Source organism: Leuresthes tenuis, unplaced genomic scaffold (genome assembly GCF_036924035.1).
Source record: "Leuresthes tenuis unplaced genomic scaffold, fLeuTen1.0.hap1 SCAF_23, whole genome shotgun sequence".
Lineage (NCBI taxonomy): Eukaryota > Metazoa > Chordata > Actinopteri > Atheriniformes > Atherinopsidae > Leuresthes > Leuresthes tenuis.
The window spans coordinates 28,550,606-28,571,536 of NW_027325377.1; positions in this window are offsets into that span (position 1 = coordinate 28,550,606).

Genomic DNA, 20,931 nt, shown 5'->3' on the forward strand with positions numbered 1-20,931 from the left:
ACGGTAATGTTCAATCTCTGGTCCACGATAATGTTCGGTTTCACGGTAATGTTCCGTTTCTGGTCCACGATAATGTTCTGTTTCGGTTTCACGGTAATGTTCCGTCTCTGGTCCACGGTAATATTCCGTCTCTGGTCCACGATAATGTTGTGTTTCTGTTTCACGGTAATGTTCCGTTTCTGGTCCATGATAATGTTCTGTTTCACGGTAATGTTCTGTCTCTGGTCCACAGTAATGTTCAGTCTCTGGTCCGCGGTAATGTTCTGTCTCTGGTCCACGGTAATGTTCAATCTCTGGTCCACGATAATGTTCGGTTTCACGGTAATGTTCCGTTTCTGGTCCACGATAATGTTCTGTTTCGGTTTCACGGTAATGTTCCGTCTCTGGTCCACGGTAATATTCCGTCTCTGGTCCACGATAATGTTGTGTTTCTGTTTCACGGTAATGTTCCGTTTCTGGTCCATGATAATGTTCTGTTTCACGGTAATGTTCTGTCTCTGGTCCACGGTAATGTTCTGTCTCTGGTCCACGGTAATGTTCTTTCTCTGGTCCACGGTAATGTTCGATCTCTGGTCCACGATAATGTTCGGTTTCACGGTAATATTCCGTCTCTGGTCCATGATAATGTTCTGTTTCTGTATCACGGTAATGTTCCGTCTCTGGTCCATGATAATGTTCTGTTTCTGTATCATGGTAATGTTCCGTTTCTGGTCCACGATAATGTTCGGTTTCACGGTAATGTTCTGTCTCTGGTCCACGGTAATGTTCTGTGTCTGGTCCACGATAATGTTCGGTTTCACGGTAATGTTCCGTCTCTGGTCCACGATAATGTTCTGTTTCGGTTTCACGGTAATGTTCTGTCTCTGGTCCACGATAATGTTCCGTTTCTGGTCCACGATAATTTTGTGTTTCTGTTTCACGGTAATGTTCCGTTTCTGGTCCACGATAGTGTTCTGTTTCGGTTTCACGGTAATGTTCTGTCTCGTGTCCATGATAATGTTCCGTTTCTGGTCCACGATAATGTTCTGTTTCAGTTTCACGGTAATGTTCCGTTTCTGGTCCACGATAATGTTCTGTTTCTATTTCACGGTAATGTTCCGTTTCTTGTCCATGATAATGTTCTGTTTCACGGTAATGTTCTGTCTCTGGTCCATGGTAATGTTCTGTCTCTGGTCCACGGTAATGTTCGGTTTCAAGGTAAAGTTCGGTCTCTGGTCCACAGTAATGTTCTGTCTCTGGTCCGCGGTAATGTTCTGTCTCTGGTCCACGGTAATGTTCGATCTCTGGTCCACGATAATGTTCGGTTTCACGGTAATGTTCCGTCTCTGGTCCACGATAATGTTCTGTTTCGGTTTCACGGTAATGTTCCGTTTCTGGTCCACGATAATGTTCTGTTTCGGTTTCACGGTAATGTTCCGTCTCTGGTCCACGGTAATGTTCCGTCTCTGGTCCACGATAATGTTGTGTTTCTGTTTCACGGTAATTTTCCGTTTCTGGTCCATGATAATTTTCTGATTCACGGTAATGTTCTGTCTCTGGTCCATGGTAATGTTCTGTCTCTGGTCCATGGTAATGTTCTGTCTCTGGTCCACGGTAATGTTCGGTTTCAAGGTAAAGTTCGGTCTCTGGTCCACAGTAATGTTCAGTCTCTGGTCCGCGGTAATGTTCTGTCTCTGGTCCACGGTAATGTTCAATCTCTGGTCCACGATAATGTTCGGTTTCACGGTAATGTTCCGTCTCTCGTCCACGATAATGTTCTGTTTCGGTTTCACGGTAATGTTCCGTTTCTGGTCCACGATAATGTTCTGTTTCGGTTTCACGGTAATGTTCCGTCTCTGGTCCACGGTAATGTTCCGTCTCTGGTCCACGATAATGTTGTGTTTCTGTTTCACGGTAATGTTCCGTTTCTGGTCCATGATAATGTTCTGTTTCACGGTAATGTTCTGTCTCTGGTCCACGGTAATGTTCTGTCTCTGGTCCACGGTAATGTTCTGTCTCTGGTCCACGGTAATGTTCGATCTCTGGTCCACGATAATGTTCGGTTTCACGGTAATATTCCGTCTCTGGTCCATGATAATGTTCTCTTTCTGTTTCACGGTAATGTTCCGTTTCTGGTCCACGATAATTTTGTGTTTCTGTTTCACGGTAATGTTCCGTTTCTGGTCCACGATAATGTTCTGTTTCGGTTTCACGGTAATGTTCTGTCTCTGGTCCACGATAATGTTCCGTTTCTGGTCCACGATAATTTTGTGTTTCTGTTTCACGGTAATGTTCCGTTTCTGGTCCACGATAATGTTCTGTTTCGGTTTCACGGTAATGTTCTGTCTCGTGTCCATGATAATGTTCCGTTTCTGGTCCACGATAATGTTCTGTTTCAGTTTCACGGTAATGTTCCGTTTCTGGTCCACGATAATGTTCTGTTTCTGTTTCACGGTAATGTTCCGTTTCTGGTCCATGATAATGTTCTGTTTCACGGTAATGTTCTGTCTCTGGTCCATGGTAATGTTCTGTCTCTGGTCCACGGTAATGTTCGGTTTCAAGGTAAAGTTCGGTCTCTGGTCCACAGTAATGTTCGATCTCTGGTCCACGGTAATGTTCGATCTCTGGTCCACGATAATGTTCGGTTTCACGGTAATGTTCCGTCTCTGGTCCACGATAATGTTCTGTTTCTGTATCACGGTAATGTTCCGTTTCTGGTCCACGATAATTTTGTGTTTCTGTTTCACGGTAATGTTCCGTCTCTGGTCCACGATAATGTTCCGTCTTTGGTCCACGATAATGTTCTGTTTCTGTTTCACGGTAATGTTCCGTTTCTGGTCCACGATAATGTTCTGTTTCTGTTTCACGGTAATGTTCCGTTTCTGGTCCATGATAATGTTCTGTTTCACGGTAATGTTCTGTCTCTGGTCCATGGTAATGTTCTGTCTCTGGTCCACGGTAATGTTCGGTTTCAAGGTAAAGTTCGGTCTCTGGTCCACAGTAATGTTCGATCTCTGGTCCACGGTAATGTTCGATCTCTGGTCTACGATAATGTTCGGTTTCACTGTAATGTTCCGTCTCTGGTCCACGATAACGTTCTGTTTCTGTATCACGGTAATGTTCCGTTTCTGGTCCACGATAATCTTGTGTTTCTGTTTCACGGTAATGTTCCGTTTCTGGTCCACGATAATGTTCGGTTTCACGGTAATGTTCTGTCTCTGGTCCACGGTAATGTTCTGTGTCTGGTCCACGATAATGTTCGGTTTCACGGTAATGTTCCGTCTCTGGTCCACGATAATGTTCCGTCTTTGGTCAACGATAATGTTCTGTTTCTGTTTCACGGTAATGTTCCGTTTCTGGTCCACGATAATTTTGTGTTTCTGTTTCACGGTAATGTTCCGTTTCTGGTCCACGATAATGTTCTGTTTCGGTTTCACGGTAATGTTCTGTCTCGTGTCCATGATAATGTTCCGTTTCTGGTCCACGATAATGTTCTGTTTCAGTTTCACGGTAATGTTCCGTTTCTGGTCCACGATAATGTTCTGTTTCTATTTCACGGTAATGTTCCGTTTCTGGTCCATGATAATGTTCTGTTTCACGGTAATGTTCTGTCTCTGGTCCATGGTAATGTTCTGTCTCTGGTCCACGGTAATGTTCGGTTTCAAGGTAAAGTTCGGTCTCTGGTCCACAGTAATGTTCTGTCTCTGGTCCGCGGTAATGTTCTGTCTCTGGTCCACGGTAATGTTCGATCTCTGGTCCACGATAATGTTCGGTTTCACGGTAATGTTCCGTCTCTGGTCCACGATAATGTTCTGTTTCGGTTTCACGGTAATGTTCCGTTTCTGGTCCACGATAATGTTCTGTTTCGGTTTCACGGTAATGTTCCGTCTCTGGTCCACGGTAATGTTCCGTCTCTGGTCCACGATAATGTTGTGTTTCTGTTTCACGGTAATTTTCCGTTTCTGGTCCATGATAATTTTCTGATTCACGGTAATGTTCTGTCTCTGGTCCATGGTAATGTTCTGTCTCTGGTCCATGGTAATGTTCTGTCTCTGGTCCACGGTAATGTTCGGTTTTAAGGTAAAGTTCGGTCTCTGGTCCACAGTAATGTTCGGTCTCTGGTCCGCGGTAATGTTCTGTCTCTGGTCCACGGTAATGTTCAATCTCTGGTCCACGATAATGTTCGGTTTCACGGTAATGTTCCGTCTCTCGTCCACGATAATGTTCTGTTTCGGTTTCACGGTAATGTTCCGTTTCTGGTCCACGATAATGTTCTGTTTCGGTTTCACGGTAAGGTTCCGTCTCTGGTCCACGGTAATGTTCCGTCTCTGGTCCACGATAATGTTGTGTTTCTGTTTCACGGTAATGTTCCGTTTCTGGTCCATGATAATGTTCTGTTTCACGGTAATGTTCTGTCTCTGGTCCACGGTAATGTTCTGTCTCTGGTCCACGGTAATGTTCTGTCTCTGGTCCACGGTAATGTTCGATCTCTGGTCCACGATAATGTTCAGTTTCACGGTAATATTCCGTCTCTGGTCCATGATAATGTTCTGTTTCTGTTTCACGTAATGTTCCGTTTCTGGTCCACGATAATTTTGTGTTTCTGTTTCACGGTAATGTTCCGTTTCTGGTCCACGATAATGTTCTGTTTCGGTTTCACGGTAATGTTCTGTCTCTGGTCCACGATAATGTTCCGTTTCTGGTCCACGATAATTTTGTGTTTCTGTTTCACGGTAATGTTCAGTTTCTGGTCCACGATAATGTTTTGTTTCGGTTTCACGGTAATGTTCTGTCTCGTGTCCATGATAATGTTCCGTTTCTGGTCCACGATAATGTTCTGTTTCAGTTTCACGGTAATGTTCCGTTTCTGGTCCACGATAATGTTATGTTTCTGTTTCACGGTAATGTTCCGTTTCTGGTCCATGTTAATGTTCTGTTTCACGGTAATGTTCTGTCTCTGGTCCATGGTAATGTTCTGTCTCTGGTCCACGGTAATGTTCGGTTTCAAGGTAAAGTTCGGTCTCTGGTCCACAGTAATGTTCGATCTCTGGTCCACGGTAATGTTCGATCTCTGGTCCACGATAATGTTCGGTTTCACGGTAATGTTCCGTCTCTGGTCCACGATAATGTTCTGTTTCTGTATCACGGTAATGTTCCGTTTCTGGTCCACGATAATTTTGTGTTTCTGTTTCACGGTAATGTTCCGTTTCTGGTCCACGATAATGTTCGGTTTCACGGTAATGTTCTGTCTCTGGTCCACGGTAATGTTCTGTGTCTGGTCCACGATAATGTTCGGTTTCACGGTAATGTTCCGTCTCTTGTCTACGATAATGTTCCGTCTTTGGTCCACGATAATGTTCTGTTTCTGTTTCACGGTAATGTTCCGTTTCTGGTCCACGATAATTTTGTGTTTCTGTTTCACGGTAATGTTCCGTTTCTGGTCCACGATAATGTTCTGTTTCGGTTTCACGGTAATGTTCTGTCTCTGGTCCACGATAATGTTCCGTTTCTGGTCCACGATAATTTTGTGTTTCTGTTTCACGGTAATGTTCCGTTTCTGGTCCACGATAATGTTCTGTTTCGGTTTCACGGTAATGTTCTGTCTCGTGTCCATGATAATGTTCCGTTTCTGGTCCAAGATAATGTTCTGTTTCAGTTTCACGGTAATGTTCCGTTTCTGGTCCACGATAATGTTCTGTTTCTGTTTCACGGTAATGTTCCGTTTCTGGTCCATGATAATGTTCTGTTTCACGGTAATGTTCTGTCTCTGGTCCATGGTAATGTTCTGTCTCTGGTCCACGGTAATGTTCGGTTTCAAGGTAAAGTTCGGTCTCTGGTCCACAGTAATGTTCGATCTCTGGTCCACGGTAATGTTCGATCTCTGGTCCACGATAATGTTCGGTTTCACGGTAATGTTCCCTCTCTGGTCCACGATAACGTTCTGTTTCTGTATCACGGTAATGTTCCGTTTCTGGTCCACGATAATGTTCGGTTTCACGGTAATGTTCTGTCTCTGGTCCACAGTAATGTTCTGTGTCTGGTCCACGATAATGTTCGGTTTCACGGTAATGTTCCGTCTCTGGTCCACGATAATGTTCCGTCTTTGGTCCACGATAATGTTCTGTTTCTGTTTCACGGTAATGTTCCGTTTCTGGTCCACGATAATTTTGTGTTTCTGTTTCACGGTAATGTTCCGTTTCTGGTCCACGATAATGTTCTGTTTCGGTTTCATGGTAATGTTCTGTCTCTGGTCCACGATAATGTTCCGTTTCTGGTCCACGATAATTTTGTGTTTCTGTTTCACGGTAATGTTCCGTTTCTGGTCCACGATAATGTTCTGTTTCGGTTTCACGGTAATGTTCTGTCTCGTGTCCATGATAATGTTCCGTTTCTGGTCCACGATAATGTTCTGTTTCAGTTTCACGGTAATGTTCCGTTTCTGGTCCACGATAATGTTCTGTTTCTATTTCACGGTAATGTTCCGTTTCTGGTCCATGATAATGTTCTGTTTCACGGTAATGTTCTGTCTCTGGTCCATGGTAATGTTCTGTCTCTGGTCCACGGTAATGTTCTGTCTCTGGTCCACGGTAATGTTCAATCTCTGGTCCACGATAATGTTCGGTTTCACGGTAATGTTCCGTCTCTCGTCCACGATAATGTTCTGTTTCGGTTTCACGGTAATGTTCCGTTTCTGGTCCACGATAATGTTCTGTTTCGGTTTCACGGTAATGTTCCGTCTCTGGTCCACGGTAATGTTCCGTCTCTGGTCCACGATAATGTTGTGTTTCTGTTTCACGGTAATGTTCCGTTTCTGGTCCATGATAATGTTCTGTTTCACGGTAATGTTCTGTCTCTGGTCCATGGTAATGTTCTGTCTCTGGTCCACGGTAATGTTCGGTTTCAAGGTAAAGTTCGGTCTCTGGTCCACAGTAATGTTCGATCTCTGGTCCACGGTAATGTTCGATCTCTGGTCTACGATAATGTTCGGTTTCACTGTAATGTTCCGTCTCTGGTCCACGATAACGTTCTGTTTCTGTATCACGGTAATGTTCCGTTTCTGGTCCACGATAATCTTGTGTTTCTGTTTCACGGTAATGTTCCGTTTCTGGTCCACGATAATGTTCGGTTTCACGGTAATGTTCTGTCTCTGGTCCACGGTAATGTTCTGTGTCTGGTCCACGATAATGTTCGGTTTCACGGTAATGTTCCGTCTCTGGTCCACGATAATGTTCCGTCTTTGGTCAACGATAATGTTCTGTTTCTGTTTCACGGTAATGTTCCGTTTCTGGTCCACGATAATTTTGTGTTTCTGTTTCACGGTAATGTTCCGTTTCTGGTCCACGATAATGTTCTGTTTCGGTTTCACGGTAATGTTCTGTCTCTGGTCCACGATAATGTTCCGTTTCTGGTCCACGATAATTTTGTGTTTCTGTTTCACGGTAATGTTCCGTTTCTGGTCCACGATAATGTTCTGTTTCGGTTTCACGGTAATGTTCTGTCTCGTGTCCATGATAATGTTCCGTTTCTGGTCCACGATAATGTTCTGTTTCAGTTTCACGGTAATGTTCCGTTTCTGGTCCACGATAATGTTCTGTTTCTATTTCACGGTAATGTTCCGTTTCTGGTCCATGATAATGTTCTGTTTCACGGTAATGTTCTGTCTCTGGTCCATGGTAATGTTCTGTCTCTGGTCCACGGTAATGTTCGGTTTCAAGGTAAAGTTCGGTCTCTGGTCCACAGTAATGTTCTGTCTCTGGTCCGCGGTAATGTTCTGTCTCTGGTCCACGGTAATGTTCGATCTCTGGTCCACGATAATGTTCGGTTTCACGGTAATGTTCCGTCTCTGGTCCACGATAATGTTCTGTTTCGGTTTCACGGTAATGTTCCGTTTCTGGTCCACGATAATGTTCTGTTTCGGTTTCACGGTAATGTTCCGTCTCTGGTCCACGGTAATGTTCCGTCTCTGGTCCACGATAATGTTGTGTTTCTGTTTCACGGTAATTTTCCGTTTCTGGTCCATGATAATTTTCTGATTCACGGTAATGTTCTGTCTCTGGTCCATGGTAATGTTCTGTCTCTGGTCCATGGTAATGTTCTGTCTCTGGTCCACGGTAATGTTCGGTTTTAAGGTAAAGTTCGGTCTCTGGTCCACAGTAATGTTCGGTCTCTGGTCCGCGGTAATGTTCTGTCTCTGGTCCACGGTAATGTTCAATCTCTGGTCCACGATAATGTTCGGTTTCACGGTAATGTTCCGTCTCTCGTCCACGATAATGTTCTGTTTCGGTTTCACGGTAATGTTCCGTTTCTGGTCCACGATAATGTTCTGTTTCGGTTTCACGGTAAGGTTCCGTCTCTGGTCCACGGTAATGTTCCGTCTCTGGTCCACGATAATGTTGTGTTTCTGTTTCACGGTAATGTTCCGTTTCTGGTCCATGATAATGTTCTGTTTCACGGTAATGTTCTGTCTCTGGTCCACGGTAATGTTCTGTCTCTGGTCCACGGTAATGTTCTGTCTCTGGTCCACGGTAATGTTCGATCTCTGGTCCACGATAATGTTCAGTTTCACGGTAATATTCCGTCTCTGGTCCATGATAATGTTCTGTTTCTGTTTCACGTAATGTTCCGTTTCTGGTCCACGATAATTTTGTGTTTCTGTTTCACGGTAATGTTCCGTTTCTGGTCCACGATAATGTTCTGTTTCGGTTTCACGGTAATGTTCTGTCTCTGGTCCACGATAATGTTCCGTTTCTGGTCCACGATAATTTTGTGTTTCTGTTTCACGGTAATGTTCAGTTTCTGGTCCACGATAATGTTTTGTTTCGGTTTCACGGTAATGTTCTGTCTCGTGTCCATGATAATGTTCCGTTTCTGGTCCACGATAATGTTCTGTTTCAGTTTCACGGTAATGTTCCGTTTCTGGTCCACGATAATGTTATGTTTCTGTTTCACGGTAATGTTCCGTTTCTGGTCCATGTTAATGTTCTGTTTCACGGTAATGTTCTGTCTCTGGTCCATGGTAATGTTCTGTCTCTGGTCCACGGTAATGTTCGGTTTCAAGGTAAAGTTCGGTCTCTGGTCCACAGTAATGTTCGATCTCTGGTCCACGGTAATGTTCGATCTCTGGTCCACGATAATGTTCGGTTTCACGGTAATGTTCCGTCTCTGGTCCACGATAATGTTCTGTTTCTGTATCACGGTAATGTTCCGTTTCTGGTCCACGATAATTTTGTGTTTCTGTTTCACGGTAATGTTCCGTTTCTGGTCCACGATAATGTTCGGTTTCACGGTAATGTTCTGTCTCTGGTCCACGGTAATGTTCTGTGTCTGGTCCACGATAATGTTCGGTTTCACGGTAATGTTCCGTCTCTTGTCTACGATAATGTTCCGTCTTTGGTCCACGATAATGTTCTGTTTCTGTTTCACGGTAATGTTCCGTTTCTGGTCCACGATAATTTTGTGTTTCTGTTTCACGGTAATGTTCCGTTTCTGGTCCACGATAATGTTCTGTTTCGGTTTCACGGTAATGTTCTGTCTCTGGTCCACGATAATGTTCCGTTTCTGGTCCACGATAATTTTGTGTTTCTGTTTCACGGTAATGTTCCGTTTCTGGTCCACGATAATGTTCTGTTTCGGTTTCACGGTAATGTTCTGTCTCGTGTCCATGATAATGTTCCGTTTCTGGTCCAAGATAATGTTCTGTTTCAGTTTCACGGTAATGTTCCGTTTCTGGTCCACGATAATGTTCTGTTTCTGTTTCACGGTAATGTTCCGTTTCTGGTCCATGATAATGTTCTGTTTCACGGTAATGTTCTGTCTCTGGTCCATGGTAATGTTCTGTCTCTGGTCCACGGTAATGTTCGGTTTCAAGGTAAAGTTCGGTCTCTGGTCCACAGTAATGTTCGATCTCTGGTCCACGGTAATGTTCGATCTCTGGTCCACGATAATGTTCGGTTTCACGGTAATGTTCCCTCTCTGGTCCACGATAACGTTCTGTTTCTGTATCACGGTAATGTTCCGTTTCTGGTCCACGATAATGTTCGGTTTCACGGTAATGTTCTGTCTCTGGTCCACGGTAATGTTCTGTGTCTGGTCCACGATAATGTTCGGTTTCACGGTAATGTTCCGTCTCTGGTCCACGATAATGTTCCGTCTTTGGTCCACGATAATGTTCTGTTTCTGTTTCACGGTAATGTTCCGTTTCTGGTCCACGATAATTTTGTGTTTCTGTTTCACGGTAATGTTCCGTTTCTGGTCCACGATAATGTTCTGTTTCGGTTTCATGGTAATGTTCTGTCTCTGGTCCACGATAATGTTCCGTTTCTGGTCCACGATAATTTTGTGTTTCTGTTTCACGGTAATGTTCCGTTTCTGGTCCACGATAATGTTCTGTTTCGGTTTCACGGTAATGTTCTGTCTCGTGTCCATGATAATGTTCCGTTTCTGGTCCACGATAATGTTCTGTTTCAGTTTCACGGTAATGTTCCGTTTCTGGTCCACGATAATGTTCTGTTTCTATTTCACGGTAATGTTCCGTTTCTGGTCCATGATAATGTTCTGTTTCACGGTAATGTTCTGTCTCTGGTCCATGGTAATGTTCTGTCTCTGGTCCACGGTAATGTTCGGTTTCAAGGTAAAGTTCGGTCTCTGGTACACAGTAATGTTCTGTCTCTGGTCCGCGGTAATGTTCTGTCTCTGGTCCACGGTAATGTTCGATCTCTGGTCCACGATAATGTTCGGTTTCACGGTAATGTTCCGTCTCTGGTCCACGATAATGTTCTGTTTCGGTTTCACGGTAATGTTCCGTTTCTGGTCCACGATAATGTTCTGTTTCGGTTTCACGGTAATGTTCCGTCTCTGGTCCATGGTAATGTTCCGTCTCTGGTCCACGATAATGTTGTGTTTCTGTTTCACGGTAATTTTCCGTTTCTGGTCCATGATAATTTTCTGATTCACGGTAATGTTCTGTCTCTGGACCATGGTAATGTTCTGTCTCTGGTCCATGGTAATGTTCTGTCTCTGGTCCACGGTAATGTTCGGTTTCAAGGTAAAGTTCGGTCTCTGGTCCACAGTAATGTTCGATCTCTGGTCCACGGTAATGTTCGATCTCTGGTCCACGATAATGTTCGGTTTCACGGTAATGTTCCGTCTCTGGTCCACGATAATGTTCTGTTTCTGTATCACGGTAATGTTCCGTTTCTGGTCCACGATAATTTTGTGTTTCTGTTTCACGGTAATGTTCCGTTTCTGGTCCACGATAATGTTCGGTTTCACGGTAATGTTCTGTCTCTGGTCCACGGTAATGTTCTGTGTCTGGTCCACGATAATGTTCGGTTTCACGGTAATGTTCCGTCTCTGGTCCACGATAATGTTCCGTCTTTGGTCCACGATAATGTTCTCTTTCTGTTTCACGGTAATGTTCCGTTTCTGGTCCACGATAATTTTGTGTTTCTGTTTCACGGTAATGTTCCGTTTCTGGTCCACGATAATGTTCTGTTTCGGTTTCACGGTAATGTTCTGTCTCTGGTCCACGATAATGTTCCGTTTCTGGTCCACGATAATTTTGTGTTTCTGTTTCACGGTAATGTTCCGTTTCTGGTCCACGATAATGTTCTGTTTCGGTTTCACGGTAATGTTCTGTCTCGTGTCCATGATAATGTTCCGTTTCTGGTCCACGATAATGTTCTGTTTCAGTTTCACGGTAATGTTCCGTTTCTGGTCCACGATAATGTTCTGTTTCTGTTTCACGGTAATGTTCCGTTTCTGGTCCATGATAATGTTCTGTTTCACGGTAATGTTCTGTCTCTGGTCCATGGTAATGTTCTGTCTCTGGTCCACGGTAATGTTCGGTTTCAAGGTAAAGTTCGGTCTCTGGTCCACAGTAATGTTCGATCTCTGGTCCACGGTAATGTTCGATCTCTGGTCCACGATAATGTTCGGTTTCACTGTAATGTTCCGTCTCTGGTCCACGATAACGTTCTGTTTCTGTATCACGGTAATGTTCCGTTTCTGGTCCACGATAATTTTGTGTTTCTGTTTCACGGTAATGTTCCGTTTCTGGTCCACGATAATGTTCGGTTTCACGGTAATGTTCTGTCTCTGGTCCACGGTAATGTTCTGTGTCTGGTCCACGATAGTGTTCGGTTTCACGGTAATGTTCCGTCTCTGGTCCACGATAATGTTCCGTCTTTGGTCAACGATAATGTTCTGTTTCTGTTTCACGGTAATGTTCCGTTTCTGGTCCACGATAATTTTGTGTTTCTGTTTCACGGTAATGTTCCGTTTCTGGTCCACGATAATGTTCTGTTTCGGTTTCACGGTAATGTTCTGTCTCTGGTCCACGATAATGTTCCGTTTCTGGTCCACGATAATTTTGTGTTTCTGTTTCACGGTAATGTTCCGTTTCTGGTCCACGATAATGTTCTGTTTCGGTTTCACGGTAATGTTCTGTCTCGTGTCCATGATAATGTTCTGTTTCTGGTCCACGATAATGTTCTGTTTCAGTTTCACGGTAATGTTCCGTTTCTGGTCCACGATAATGTTCTGTTTCTATTTCACGGTAATGTTCCGTTTCTTGTCCATGATAATGTTCTGTTTCACGGTAATGTTCTGTCTCTGGTCCATGGTAATGTTCTGTCTCTGGTCCACGGTAATGTTCGGTTTCAAGGTAAAGTTCGGTCTCTGGTCCACAGTAATGTTCTGTCTCTGGTCCGCGGTAATGTTCTGTCTCTGGTCCACGGTAATGTTCGATCTCTGGTCCACGATAATGTTCGGTTTCACGGTAATGTTCCGTCTCTGGTCCACGATAATGTTCTGTTTCGGTTTCACGGTAATGTTCCGTTTCTGGTCCACGATAATGTTCTGTTTCGGTTTCACGGTAATGTTCCGTCTCTGGTCCACGGTAATGTTCCGTCTCTGGTCCACGATAATGTTGTGTTTCTGTTTCACGGTAATTTTCCGTTTCTGGTCCATGATAATTTTCTGATTCACGGTAATGTTCTGTCTCTGGTCCATGGTAATGTTCTGTCTCTGGTCCATGGTAATGTTCTGTCTCTGGTCCACGGTAATGTTCGGTTTCAAGGTAAAGTTCGGTCTCTGGTCCACAGTAATGTTCAGTCTCTGGTCCGCGGTAATGTTCTGTCTCTGGTCCACGGTAATGTTCAATCTCTGGTCCACGATAATGTTCGGTTTCACGGTAATGTTCCGTCTCTCGTCCACGATAATGTTCTGTTTCGGTTTCACGGTAATGTTCCGTTTCTGGTCCACGATAATGTTCTGTTTCGGTTTCACGGTAATGTTCCGTCTCTGGTCCACGGTAATGTTCCGTCTCTGGTCCACGATAATGTTGTGTTTCTGTTTCAAGGTAATGTTCCGTTTCTGGTCCATGATAATGTTCTGTTTCACGGTAATGTTCTGTCTCTGGTCCACGGTAATGTTCTGTCTCTGGTCCACGGTAATGTTCTGTCTCTGGTCCACGGTAATGTTCGATCTCTGGTCCACGATAATGTTCGGTTTCACGGTAATATTCCGTCTCTGGTCCATGATAATGTTCTCTTTCTGTTTCACGGTAATGTTCCGTTTCTGGTCCACGATAATTTTGTGTTTCTGTTTCACGGTAATGTTCCGTTTCTGGTCCACGATAATGTTCTGTTTCGGTTTCACGGTAATGTTCTGTCACTGGTCCACGATAATGTTCCGTTTCTGGTCCACGATAATTTTGTGTTTCTGTTTCACGGTAATGTTCCGTTTCTGGTCCACGATAATGTTCTGTTTCGGTTTCACGGTAATGTTCTGTCTCGTGTCCATGATAATGTTCCGTTTCTGGTCCACGATAATGTTCTGTTTCAGTTTCACGGTAATGTTCCGTTTCTGGTCCACGATAATTTTCTGTTTCTGTTTCACGGTAATGTTCCGTTTCTGGTCCATGATAATGTTCTGTTTCACGGTAATGTTCTGTCTCTGGTCCATGGTAATGTTCTGTCTCTGGTCCACGGTAATGTTCGGTTTCAAGGTAAAGTTCGGTCTCTGGTCCACAGTAATGTTCGATCTCTGGTCCACGGTAATGTTCGATCTCTGGTCCACGATAATGTTCGGTTTCACGGTAATGATCCGTCTCTGGTCCACGATAATGTTCTGTTTCTGTATCACGGTAATGTTCCGTTTCTGGTCCACGATAATTTTGTGTTTCTGTTTCACGGTAATGTTCCGTCTCTGGTCCACGATAATGTTCCGTCTTTGGTCCACGATAATGTTCTGTTTCTGTTTCACGGTAATGTTCCGTTTCTGGTCCACGATAATTTTGTGTTTCTGTTTCACGGTAATGTTCCGTTTCTGGTCCACGATAATGTTCTGTTTCGGTTTCACTGTAATGTTCTGTCTCTGGTCCACGATAATGTTCCGTTTCTGGTCCACGATAATTTTGTGTTTCTGTTTCACGGTAATGTTCCGTTTCTGGTCCACGATAATGTTCTGTTTCGGTTTCACGGTAATGTTCTGTCTCGTGTCCATGATAATGTTCCGTTTCTGGTCCACGATAATGTTCTGTTTCAGTTTCACGGTAATGTTCCGTTTCTGGTCCACGATAATGTTCTGTTTCTGTTTCACGGTAATGTTCCGTTTCTGGTCCATGATAATGTTCTGTTTCACGGTAATGTTCTGTCTCTGGTCCATGGTAATGTTCTGTCTCTGGTCCACGGTAATGTTCGGTTTCAAGGTAAAGTTCGGTCTCTGGTCCACAGTAATGTTCGATCTCTGGTCCACGGTAATGTTCGATCTCTGGTCCACGATAATGTTCGGTTTCACGGTAATGTTCCGTCTCTGGTCCACGATAACGTTCTGTTTCTGTATCACGGTAATGTTCCGTTTCTGGTCCACGATAATGTTCGGTTTCACGATAATGTTCTGTCTCTGGTCCACGGTAATGTTCTGTGTCTGGTCCACAATAATGTTCGGTTTCACGGTAATGTTCCGTCTCTGGTCCACGATAACGTTCTGTTTCTGTATCACGGTAATGTTCCGTTTCTGGTCCACGATAATGTTCGGTTTCACGATAATGTTCTGTCTCTGGTCCACGGTAATGTTCCGTTTCTGGTCCACGATAATGTTCTGTTTCGGTTTCACGGTAATGTTCTGTCTCGTGTCCATGATAATGTTCCGTTTCTGGTCCACGATAATGTTCTGTTTCAGTTTCACGGTAATGTTCCGTTTCTGGTCCACGATAATGTTCTGTTTCTATTTCACGGTAATGTTCCGTTTCTGGTCCATGATAATGTTCTGTTTCACGGTAATGTTCTGTCTCTCGTCCATGGTAATGTTCTGTCTCTGGTCCACGGTAATGTTCGGTTTCAAGGTAAAGTTCGGTCTCTGGTCCACAGTAATGTTCTGTCTCTGGTCCGCGGTAATGTTCTGTCTCTGGTCCACGGTAATGTTCGATCTCTGGTCCACGATAATGTTCGGTTTCACGGTAATGTTCCGTCTCTGGTCCACGATAATGTTCTGTTTCGGTTTCACGGTAATGTTCCGTTTCTGGTCCACGATAATGTTCTGTTTCGGTTTCACGGTAATGTTCCGTCTCTGGTCCACGATAATGTTGTGTTTCTGTTTCACGGTAATTTTCCGTTTCTGGTCCATGATAATTTTCTGATTTACGGTAATGTTCTGTCTCTGGTCCATGGTAATGTTCTGTCTCTGGTCCATGGTAATGTTCTGTCTCTGGTCCACGGTAATGTTCGGTTTCAAGGTAAAGTTCGGTCTCTGGTCCACAGTAATGTTCTGTCTCTGGTCCGCGGTAATGTTCTGTCTCTGGTCCACGGTAATGTTCAATCTCTGGTCCACGATAATGTTCGGTTTCACGGTAATGTTCCGTCTCTCGTCCATGATAATGTTCTGTTTCGGTTTCACGGTAATGTTCCGTATCTGGTCCACGATAATGTTCTGTTTCGGTTTCACGGTAATGTTCCGTCTCTGGTCCACGGTAATGTTCCGTCTCTGGTCCACGATAATGTTGTGTTTCTGTTTCACGGTAATGTTCCGTTTCTGGTCCATGATAATGTTCTGTTTCACGGTAATGTTCTGTCTCTGGTCCACGGTAATGTTCGATCTCTGGTCCACGATAATGTTCGGTTTCACGGTAATATTCCGTCTCTGGTCCATGATAATGTTCTGTTTCTGTATCACGGTAATGTTCCGTCTCTGGTCCATGATAATGTTCTGTTTCTGTATCACGGTAATGTTCCGTCTCTGGTCCATGATAATGTTCTGTTTCTGTATCACGGTAATGTTCCGTTTCTGGTCCACGATAATGTTCGGTTTCACGGTAATGTTCTGTCTCTGGTCCACGGTAATGTTCTGTGTCTGGTCCACGATAATGTTCGGTTTCACGGTAATGTTCCGTCTCTGGTCCACGATAATGTTCCGTCTTTGGTCCACGATAATGTTCTGTTTCGGTTTCACGGTAATGTTCCGTTTCTGGTCCATGATAATGTTCTGTTTCACGGTAATGTTCCGTTTCTGGTCCATGATAATGTTCTGTTTCACGGTAATGTTCTGTCTCTGGTCCATGGTAATGTTCTGTCTCTGGTCCACGGTAATGTTCGGTTTCAAGGTAAAGTTTGGTCTCTGGTCCACAGTAATGTTCTGTCTCTGGTCCGCGGTAATGTTCTGTCTCTGGTCCACGGTAATGTTCGATCTCTGGTCCACGATAATGTTCGGTTACACGGTAATGTTCCGTCTCTGGTCCACGATAATGTTCTGTTTCGGTTTCACGGTAATGTTCCGTTTCTGGTCCACGATAATGTTCTGTTTCGGTTTCACGGTAATGTTCCGTCTCTGTTCCACGGTAATGTTCCGTCTCTGGTCCACGATAATGTTGTGTTTCTGTTTCACGGTAATTTTCCGTTTCTGGTCCATGATAATTTTCTGATTCACGGTAATGTTCTGTCCCTGGTCCATGGTAATGTTCTGTCTCTGGTCCATGGTAATGTTCTGTCTCTGGTCCACGGAAATGTTTGGTTTCAAGGTAAAGTTCGGTCTCTGGTCCACAGTAATGTTCTGTCTCTGGTCCGCGGTAATGTTCTTTCTCTGGTCCACGGTAATGTTCAATCTCTGGTCCACGATAATGTTCGGTTTCACGGTAATGTTCCGTCTCTCGTCCACGATAATGTTCTGTTTCGGTTTCACGGTAATGTTCCGTTTCTGGTCCACGATAATGTTCTGTTTCGGTTTCACGGTAATGTTCCGTCTCTGTTCCACGGTAATGTTCCGTCTCTGGTCCACGATAATGTTGTGTTTCTGTTTCACGGTAATTTTCCGTTTCTGGTCCATGATAATTTTCTGATTCACGGTAATGTTCTGTCCCTGGTCCACGGTAATGTTCTGTCTCTGGTCCACGGTAATGTTCTTTCTCTGGTCCACGGTAATGTTCGATCTCTGGTCCACGATAATGTTCGGTTTCACGGTAATATTCCGTCTCTGGTCCATGATAATGTTCTGTTTCTGTATCACGGTAATGTTCCGTCTCTGGTCCATGATAATGTTCTGTTTCTGTATCACGGTAATGTTCCCTTTCTGGTCCACGATAATGTTCGGTTTCACGGTAATGTTCTGTCTCTGGTCCACGGTAATGTTCTGTGTCTGGTCCACGATAATGTTCGGTTTCACGGTAATGTTCCGTTTCTGGTCCACGATAATGTTCTGTTTCGGTTTCATGGTAATGTTCTGTCTCTGGTCCACGATAATGTTCCGTTTCTGGTCCACGATAATTTTGTGTTTCTGTTTCACGGTAATGTTCCGTTTCTGGTCCACGATAATGTTCTGTTTCGGTTTCACGGTAATGTTCTGTCTCGTGTCCATGATAATGTTCCGTTTCTGGTCCACGATAATGTTCTGTTTCAGTTTCACGGTAATGTTCCGTTTCTGGTCCACGATAATGTTCTGTTTCTATTTCACGGTAATGTTCCGTTTCTGGTCCATGATAATGTTCTGTTTCACGGTAATGTTCTGTCTCTGGTCCATGGTAATGTTCTGTCTCTGGTCCACGGTAATGTTCGGTTTCAAGGTAAAGTTCGGTCTCTGGTACACAGTAATGTTCTGTCTCTGGTCCGCGGTAATGTTCTGTCTCTGGTCCACGGTAATGTTCGATCTCTGGTCCACGATAATGTTCGGTTTCACGGTAATGTTCCGTCTCTGGTCCACGATAATGTTCTGTTTCGGTTTCACGGTAATGTTCCGTTTCTGGTCCACGATAATGTTCTGTTTCGGTTTCACGGTAATGTTCCGTCTCTGGTCCATGGTAATGTTCCGTCTCTGGTCCACGATAATGTTGTGTTTCTGTTTCACGGTAATTTTCCGTTTCTGGTCCATGATAATTTTCTGATTCACGGTAATGTTCTGTCTCTGGACCATGGTAATGTTCTGTCTCTGGTCCATGGTAATGTTCTGTCTCTGGTCCACGGTAATGTTCGGTTTCAAGGTAAAGTTCGGTCTCTGGTCCACAGTAATGTTCGATCTCTGGTCCACGGTAATGTTCGATCTCTGGTCCACGATAATGTTCGGTTTCACGGTAATGTTCCGTCTCTGGTCCACGATAATGTTCTGTTTCTGTATCACGGTAATGTTCCGTTTCTGGTCCACGATAATTTTGTGTTTCTGTTTCACGGTAATGTTCCGTTTCTGGTCCACGATAATGTTCGGTTTCACGGTAATGTTCTGTCTCTGGTCCACGGTAATGTTCTGTGTCTGGTCCACGATAATGTTCGGTTTCACGGTAATGTTCCGTCTCTGGTCCACGATAATGTTCCGTCTTTGGTCCACGATAATGTTCTCTTTCTGTTTCACGGTAATGTTCCGTTTCTGGTCCACGATAATTTTGTGTTTCTGTTTCACGGTAATGTTCCGTTTCTGGTCCACGATAATGTTCTGTTTCGGTTTCACGGTAATGTTCTGTCTCTGGTCCACGATAATGTTCCGTTTCTGGTCCACGATAATTTTGTGTTTCTGTTTCACGGTAATGTTCCGTTTCTGGTCCACGATAATTTTGTGTTTCTGTTTCACGGTAATGTTCCGTTTCTGGTCCACGATAATGTTCTGTTTCGGTTTCACGGTAATGTTCTGTCTCTGGTCCACGATAATGTTCCGTTTCTGGTCCACGATAATTTTGTGTTTCTGTTTCACGGTAATGTTCCGTTTCTGGTCCACGATAATGTTCTGTTTCGGTTTCACGGTAATGTTCTGTCTCGTGTCCATGATAATGTTCCGTTTCTGGTCCACGATAATGTTCTGTTTCAGTTTCACGGTAATGTTCCGTTTCTGGTCCACGATAATGTTCTGTTTCTGTTTCACGGTAATGTTCCGTTTCTGGTCCATGATAATGTTCTGTTTCACGGTAATGTTCTGTCTCTGGTCCATGGTAATGTTCTGTCTCTGGTCCACGGTAATGTTCGGTTTCAAGGTAAAGTTCGGTCTCTGGTCCACAGTAATGTTCGATCTCTGGTCCACGGTAATGTTCGATCTCTGGTCCACGATAATGTTCGGTTTCACTGTAATGTTCCGTCTCTGGTCCACGATAACGTTCTGTTTCTGTATCACGGTAATGTTCCGTTTCTGGTCCACGATAATTTTGTGTTTCTGTTTCACGGTAATGTTCCGTTTCTGGTCCACGATAATGTTCCGTTTCACGGTAATGTTCTGTCTCTGGTCCACGGTAATGTTCTGTGTCTGGTCCACGATAGTGTTCGGTTTCACGGTAATGTTCCGTCTCTGGTCCACGATAATGTTCCGTCTTTGGTCAACGATAATGTTCTGTTTCTGTTTCACGGTAATGTTCCGTTTCTGGTCCACGATAATTTTGTGTTTCTGTTTCACGGTAATGTTCCGTTTCTGGTCCACGATAATGTTCTGTTTCGGTTTCACGGTAATGTTCTGTCTCTGGTCCACGATAATGTTCCGTTTCTGGTCCACGATAATTTTGTGTTTCTGTTTCACGGTAATGTTCCGTTTCTGGTCCACGATAATGTTCTGTTTCGGTTTCACGGTAATGTTCTGTCTCGTGTCCATGATAATGTTCTGTTTCTGGTCCACGATAATGTTCTGTTTCAGTTTCACGGTAATGTTCCGTTTCTGGTCCACGATAATGTTCTGTTTCTATTTCACGGTAATGTTCCGTTTCTTGTCCATGATAATGTTCTGTTTCACGGTAATGTTCTGTCTCTGGTCCATGGTAATGTTCTGTCTCTGGTCCACGGTAATGTTCGGTTTCAAGGTAAAGTTCGGTCTCTGGTCCACAGTAATGTTCTGTCTCTGGTCCGCGGTAATGTTCTGTCTCTGGTCCACGGTAATGTTCGATCTCTGGTCCACGATAATGTTCGGTTTCACGGTAATGTTCCGTCTCTGGTCCACGATAATGTTCTGTTTCGGTTTCACGGTAATGTTCCGTTTCTGGTCCACGATAATGTTCTGTTTCGGTTTCACGGTAATGTTCCGTCTCTGGTCCACGGTAATGTTCCGTCTCTGGTCCACGATAATGTTGTGTTTCTGTTTCACGGTAATTTTCCGTTTCTGGTCCATGATAATTTTCTGATTCACGGTAATGTTCTGTCTCTGGTCCATGGTAATGTTCTGTCTCTGGTCCATGGTAATGTTCTGTCTCTGGTCCACGGTAATGTTCGGTTTCAAGGTAAAGTTCGGTCTCTGGTCCACAGTAATGTTCAGTCTCTGGTCCGCGGTAATGTTCTGTCTCTGGTCCACGGTAATGTTCAATCTCTGGTCCACGATAATGTTCGGTTTCACGGTAATGTTCCGTCTCTCGTCCACGATAATGTTCTGTTTCGGTTTCACGGTAATGTTCCGTTTCTGGTCCACGATAATGTTCTGTTTCGGTTTCACGGTAATGTTCCGTCTCTGGTCCACGGTAATGTTCCGTCTCTGGTCCACGATAATGTTGTGTTTCTGTTTCAAGGT